The 5,884-nt window shown below is 44.3% G+C and overlaps 1 long non-coding RNA gene across 2 annotated transcripts; it reads right to left on the bottom strand.

The window, feature by feature from the left end:
* Positions 1–253: 253 nt before the first annotated feature.
* LOC133267876 (uncharacterized) lies at positions 254–5,016 on the bottom strand. 2 transcript variants are annotated; one of them, XR_009742915.1, is made up of 4 exons: positions 4,689–4,795; positions 4,001–4,376; positions 496–637; positions 254–374 (listed from the first exon to the last, which is right to left on the bottom strand). It is a non-coding gene; the product is annotated as an uncharacterized LOC133267876 (long non-coding RNA). The 2 variants fall into 2 exon arrangements; XR_009742916.1 differs by lacking the exon at positions 254–374 and adding an exon at positions 4,861–5,016 and having other exon boundaries at positions 382–637; positions 4,689–4,762.
* Between the last annotated feature and the right edge of the window lie 868 nt (positions 5,017–5,884).

Raw genomic sequence — 5,884 nt, 5'->3', positions numbered from 1 at the left:
AACCCAGCGATATACTTAAAGAGTGCACAGAGCTAGCAAGCCAGATTGTTTACAGATGTTCTGCTAAAGAGTTAGCAATATTGAGAAGCTATTGCTTCCGTGGATTCATTCACATCCTTCTTTCAGAGCTTTATAGTAAGTTACTTACTAATCTACTCAGGCTGTACTAAATTTGTGTAGTGAATTGTACATAAATTCAGGGGGAGAGGGGAGGTATTTCAATGTATTTCTGTAGGCTAGAATACCCACTTATTTACTGGATTTCCTTAGAATGGCAGAGGTCCTTGCCACAATGGAATACCACAATGGACAAGCCACTTAGGATACCATTGTTGTTTTTCCTCACCTCCAGCAAAGCAGCCAAAATTGTGCCTCTAGATGAATAAAAGAAAGAACTGTTCACGTAACACATTGGGCAATATGTTTAGGACTTAGTTACCATGGATATTTGATCCATCAGAAATCAGGGCGGAAAGGAAATCCAAATCCTCTCACCTGCTAGCCTGTGGATGAAGTCCTCTAAGTTTGTTAATTATTTGGTAAAACTGCTCAAGTTCAAATTAACAGGTAAAACAAAGACATCATATGACTTACTGGAATAAGGAAATGGTTTAAACAGGAAGTTTTCTCCAGTATCCTGGAATTGCCTTAACTAAGTACAATATTTAACTCATTTTTGCAAGTAATACATCTCTTTACTACTAATAAATATTCCTGTTATGGAGAAAGAAAAAAAATTACAGATATAGATTCAGCTCAATAAATTATTCTAATACAACCAGTCACATTATCCAATCTGTAAATCATAGAATGGGTTGGGTTGGATAGATGATGTATTAGAAATAAAACTACTACATGCATTTATGTGTAACTGACGTTTCCACTACTTTGAATTAGATCAGATATACATTTCCCAGGGGACTAGCAAGTTTAAAAGCTAAATCCCCAAAGGTAGCATATCTGTATAGTTTATGAAAGCAGCACCACCAATTACTAACTGCCTTATCCTCCAAGGACCAAGCTGGGCAAATATAAAATACTAAAACAGAGATGTTTCTTAGATTTATATTAAAACCCCCAATAGTTGCCCCTCCAGTATCCCAAAATCTTTCTTGTATAACATTATGTCGTGGTTTAAACCCAGTCAGGTAATTCGTTCGCTCACCTCCCCCCCCCTTTCTTGCCCTCCCCCTGCTCCCGGAGGGACAGAGAGGAGAATCGAAAAGAATGCAACTCCCACGGGTTGAGATAAGAACAGTTTAGTAACTAAGGTATAACACAGATCACTACTGCTACCACCAATAATAATAATGATAAAGGAAATAACAAGGGAAGAGAATACAACACCTCAGCACCAGCCAACCGATAACTTGCCCCCCTCAGCCCGACCAAGCACCGACCGATACCTCCTCCAACCCTGCAGTCTCCCAGCCCTTCCGGCTAACTCCCAGTTACCTCCTGGGCATGACGTGCTGTGGTATGGAATACCTCTTTGGTCAGTTTGGGTCAGGTGTCCTGTCTCTGCTTCCTCCTGGCTTCCCCTCCTCCCTGGCAGAGCATGAGGCTCACAAAGTCCTTGGCCAAACCAAAACATCGCTATCAGTTCTGTTCCCAGGCCGAAAGTCAAAACACTGCACTGCACCAGCTACCAAGAAAGAGAAACATGACTGCTACTGCTGAACCCAGGACATTATCCACCCCTTATTCTATACCATTCACGTCATGCTCAGATCCCACATTTTCAATATACCATCACTCTTATCTCGGTGCACTCTTATCTTAGTGCATGGACCAGTCCCTATAAAGCTGCTGTGTCCATCTGGTCCATGTCAGGCTCCATCTCTTGTAACAGTCTTCCAGAGCAGGAGAGACTGTGTGCAGTGTTCACACTTGTGAATAACCTGGGCAATAGTGTCCATTGCTAAGTCCACCCCTCGATCATGAGTCCATCTCTTTTGCATCTCTGCTCTGATGGCCTGAAGTGCCATGGGCCCACCAGGCTCAAAATAATTCACTGTCCCCTTCAGCAGTTTCTGCAGCTTCTTGCTGGGGACTCCATACAGCTGCCTTCCATCTCCGATGCTTCCAAAGCACTGGAGGGGCCCAGTGGACTAGATACTTGCCCATACTGTCACACACGCCCTGCCACTCATGACTGTCCAGCCTTGGGGAAAACCTCTTGGTCCCCCTGAATCGTCATCTAACCCCAGACAAGACCCAAACCTGACTCTGCTTAACTTTTGAGATCAGACAAAATGGTGGTGGGTAGCACACAGTCTGTGTGTGTGCCAACATGCTGATCCCCATCACAATCAGCAGGCAGGTCCCAAGGATACCCAAAGGCCATTCAAAACCTTCAGAACTCTCACACGATGCTGCTGTACTTGTCACTGGGGCTGGTGTAGCTGCTGTGCTTGCCGGCTCTCCCACCACCAGCTTCTCTGAGTCCAGCTCTTCCTCCTCTGCCTTGCTGGGAAATGCTGCGTGGTCTCCTGCATCCTCTGGGGCTCGGCGGGCGGCTGCCGGGGGATGCTCTCGGCCGTCGCGGGGCTCGGCTCGGCCGCGGGGCTCGGCTCCTCCGCCGCCTTCTCCCGCTGCTCGGCAGCCGCTTCCTTCCTCTCTTCGACCGCCCCGGCCTCCTCCACCGGCAGCCGTCCCCTCGCGGCCTCCGGCCCCGCTCCCGCCGCCGCTTGGTCCCGGGGGCCGCTCTCCCGGGCCGGTTCGGCTGCCGCCGGCTCCCGGGACCGCTCCCCCTCGGCTCCCCGCAGCCTCACGAAGATGGAGAGTAGGGCGAGGGCCAGGACGGTGAAGAGCAGCCGGACGGCCAGGTACAAGTCCACGGCCACGTCCGTCCCGCCCTGCTGCTGGAGCCCGCCCGTATTACAAGCCATTGCCATAAAGCACAGTGAGACAAGAACCTTAGCCCAGGCCCCACACTTGATAAACACTAACACAGCAAATACCGGCTCTAAGTAAGTTACAACATTCTGAAGCTGTGAGATCAACAAGAACAACTCTGAGAGCCAATAAATCAGCATTGTGACGAGTGACTATTAATCCAGTCAAATCTGTTGTTATGTCAACCCTTCGTGCCCCACGTTGGGCGCCAAAAAGAACTGTCATGGTTTAAACCCAGTCAGGTAATTCGTTCGCTCACCTCCCCCCCCTTTCTTGCCCTCCCCCTGCTCCCGGAGGGATGGAGAGGAGAATCGAAAAGAATGCAACTCCCACGGGTTGAGATAAAAACAGTTTAGTAACTAAGGTATAACATAAATCACTACTGCTACCACCAATAATAATAATGATAAAGGAAATAACAAGGGAAGAGAATACAACACCTCAGCACCAGCCAACTGATAACTTGCCCCCCCTCAGCCCGACCAAGCACCGACCGATACCTCCTCCAACCCTGCAGTCTCCCAGCCCTTCCGGCTAACTCCCAGTTACCTCCTGGGCATGACGTGCTGTGGTATGGAATACCTCTTTGATCAGTTTGGGTCAGGTGTCCTGTCTCTGCTTCCTCCTGGCTTCCCCTCCTCCCTGGCAGAGCATGAGGCTCACAAAGTCCTTGGCCAAACCAAAACATTGCTATCAGTTCTGTTCCCAGGCCGAAAGTCAAAACACTGCACTGCACCAGCTACCAAGAAAGAGAAACATGACTGCTACTGCTGAACCCAGGACACATTACAGGACGTTCACTTTCAAAAAAAAGAGTTACCAGTGGAAACTCAAAAGAGGAGAAAAGCAAGATGAAAACTCAGTGCAGATTACTAGGTTCCCAGCTGGGTTAGGATTAAGAAAAACTACATGGAGTATCAGAGTTTGATGCAGAAGCACATGACTGGTGCTCTCACTCTTCTGCAGCAGCATGCCAGGAATTCATTATGTGTTTTCCTATCCTAACATCATTCTCTATACATTAAATGCAACATGTTACAAGATAAGAAGTTTTAAAGTTCTTGATTTGCCATATGAAGGATCCTTAGTAATAATTATTTACTTTTTGTTTAACTTCAAGCAAATAAGGATCTTCAGTAGATGGTTTCCCATCAGGGCACTTTGTTTCTGAAGGTACATGTGTAGAGCAAGAGGTTTTTGAAGAAGCTATTTTCTCAGAAACAGAAGCAGTGACAGGGGCTTCCACAGCATTGGAGGCTGAAGTGAGTGTGTTACTTTGATCATTTCTCTGACCCTTCTCAGCCGGTTGGGTTTCAAGCAAAAGCTTATTTTTAAGCACTTGGGAAACCATATATTTACTCTCTGATACAGTATTTACAATTCTAACAGTTATTTCTTTTCCTTTTATCTTTTTCTGGTTCATTTCCTCTACAGCTAACTTGGCTTTACTAATGTCTTTAAAGGAAATAAGCGCGCATCTAAGGCATAAAATTCAAGAAAAAAAAAGAAAAAAGAAACTAAGTAAAGCACATTAAACTACTCTCAGTAATAACACATGACAGTTCTCAGCTTTTGAGCATTAACTGTATCTCCATTAAACTCAACGGAAAATTTCAGGCTCAACTTCTCATAAGGTGAAAATCTGTCTGGAATGACAAGCTTTTGTCGACCTATCTATATCTCTGTTAATTACTGAAATGAATGAACAACTACGTCCTCTCTCCCATGATTTGCTTACTTTGACAGAAAAAAAAAATAATCTGAAACAAGTAAAACTTCCATTAATATACCTGCAGTTATTAGATTCCGCAGAGACAAGAATGTCACAAATATGATACTTCTGGAAATGTGATCTTAGATCAGCCTACAAAACAGAAGAATATTCTGTGGCAAGTGTATAATATGAAAGAATTCAGAAAGAGGCAAGACATTACTGCACTGTGTAAATAAGAACAGACATACCTCTGACACTGAGGAATTTAGGTCATCAACACAAACAAAAGAATACTCATTTCCACTCCTTGCTTCTAACAATGAATGTAAGAAAGCAAAGTGTTACTATTTTTGTTCCAGCTCAAGCTAACATCTCAGTAGATTTCAGACAGCATAGATGAAAAACCTATTAAAAACCTGTATGAGTATCTTCTTACAGAAAACAAGCATCCTGAGAAGCAGAATAGTTCCGTTTGTGAGATCTGCTTTTCCTGAGTATTCTCTGAGGTTTGAAGAGGCAGAAGAGGTATAACCGGAGAAAACGCTGGTCTAAACTAACGGGTACCAGTGCTAAAGCATGGGCAGTGTACTCCAAGTCCCCACAAGCTCTCTGCTTTCAACAGACTGGGACTTCTAACTATGCCCATCACTGGGACCCAAGCATCCAAACACAGACCATTCCCTCTTCAGAAGTCAGTGCGGAGAAGGGAGCAGAAAGAGGAGGAATAGGGAAAAAAAAAGAAAGATTTCCAGCTAGGTGACTGGCTGGAAATTTACTAAATTGAGTTTAACCACTGTAGGTGAAGTTTTCAAGCAAAACTGTGGATGAAGGGAGCTGAATATCTGTACAAGGATTCATGGCAAGTCAATGAAAAAGAATCTGAAAACCTAGCTAGCATTTTTTTCCAAGTTTACTTATGCTTGTGGAAGGATCAGAATACTCAAATAACCAACACACACCATTATTAGGTACAGCAGCTTAAAGCTCACAACCTCACCTCTTAAATCAACTGTGTCTTGTTCTTCTTGTTGCTTTTTTGTGTCTTTGGCTATTACTGAAGAATTTGCTACTGTCAAGTTCTGTTTAGCATCAAACCAATCTTCATTCTCTTCTTCATTTTTCACACAGCCTTGATGGTTGAAATAATTTTCAGTGTGTTAAAATTCAGACCATGGTATGTCATGTGAATGAATAACAAATCTGGATCTTCTCTGAACAGGTGGCAAAGAAAAGATTTGTCTTAATTTTCTGAGGAAAAGAATTTATATTGAA

This window comes from Pezoporus flaviventris, unplaced genomic scaffold (assembly GCF_033815535.1).
Source record: "Pezoporus flaviventris isolate CSIRO_AGI_PZ_B2104156 unplaced genomic scaffold, CSIRO_AGI_Pfla_v1 ptg000001l, whole genome shotgun sequence".
Lineage (NCBI taxonomy): Eukaryota > Metazoa > Chordata > Aves > Psittaciformes > Psittacidae > Pezoporus > Pezoporus flaviventris.
This window is presented reverse-complemented; position numbering and strand designations above follow the sequence as displayed.